Source organism: Diorhabda carinulata, chromosome X (assembly GCF_026250575.1).
Source record: "Diorhabda carinulata isolate Delta chromosome X, icDioCari1.1, whole genome shotgun sequence".
Taxonomy (NCBI): domain Eukaryota; kingdom Metazoa; phylum Arthropoda; class Insecta; order Coleoptera; family Chrysomelidae; genus Diorhabda; species Diorhabda carinulata.
The window spans coordinates 53,981,084-53,982,382 of record NC_079472.1 but is presented as its reverse complement, the minus strand read 5'-3'; positions in this window follow the sequence as shown (position 1 = coordinate 53,982,382).

Below are 1,299 nucleotides of genomic sequence, written 5' to 3'. Positions count from 1 at the left end.
TTTATGTCGTTATTTTGTTGATTTTTAAATAAAATAAATGTATGAATACAACTTTGTTTTCTGTGATTGAATATTTTACAAAACACTTAACTCATTGATGAAATTTGTAGGTGCAACTTCGTGTTGACGCACGATGCTAGCTTAGTCACGTGGTACAATTTTGACTGGAAATGTCATCTTAAATTGATGCAGTGTCAAACTAAACATTGTTCAACTTTTTACAGTTTACTAGTGTTGTGAAAAGTGCGATGAACTACGAGCTACATATTTTTTGTATTTTGTCAATAACTACAGAACAATATCGTTGAGTACTACATTTGTATTTGTGCGCATGTGTATCATTGTGCGGAGGGCGCATGATCTCTTGTATGTGTGAAAGAGCTCATGCCTTGTCAGGCCACAGTTCTATGTAAGATGTTCTGTTATACAGATGTTTCTATTATTGTTCTTTTCAACAGCCTATTTATTATGAGTTATTTGTTTGATTAACTACATTAACAAATATATATCCATCGAACAGAATAATTCACTCAGTTAACTTAAGAATTTAATCAAGCAATTCTTGAACAGATCATCTAATGAAAGGTAGTATATTTTAACGCCATTTTGAAGCTAGACGCTCTTATATTTGATGCTGCATGAATTTAAGATAACACTACTACTACGGTCCCCAAAGAGCCTTGGCCTCGTCCATCACATTCCTATAGTCATCACGTTCCAATGCTCGACGTCTCTACCTAACTCCCGAAGATCCTCTTTGATATCATTCAGCCATCGTTTGTGCAGTCGTCGGCACTCAAGCTTCTTCCGGTACGTTTTGCGCACCCCCCACTCCTCAGGCATTCACTCCAACTGTCTGGCTCTCTTGACTTACTTCGGTCACCAGGCTTGGGGTCTGTATAGAGCTCGGTGTTTGTACGGCTGCGCCACGCGCTCTGCTCCTACACTAATCCATATATTCGGCATAAAATCTTTCGCTCCCACTGCTGCTTAAGACCCAGGACTCTATACGGTAACAGGCCGTAGAATTGATCCGTTTTTCCATTTTCCAATTCAGTAAACGTGAGTTTAGTAGTCGTTGGAGACCGAAGTATGCTTTATTCCTCGCTTTCACACGTTCTTTTATTTTCATCGAGTTGTCATTATTATAACCATATAATTTATTCCTGACTCGTTAATGGTGAGTCTCGCTCTACAGGATTCCTCCTCCAGCTGTTTGAAGCTTTCCTTTAGCTCACGCTCCCTTCGACTGAGTAGATTAATGTCATCAGCGTAACCTGCACTATTCTGTTAAGCAGA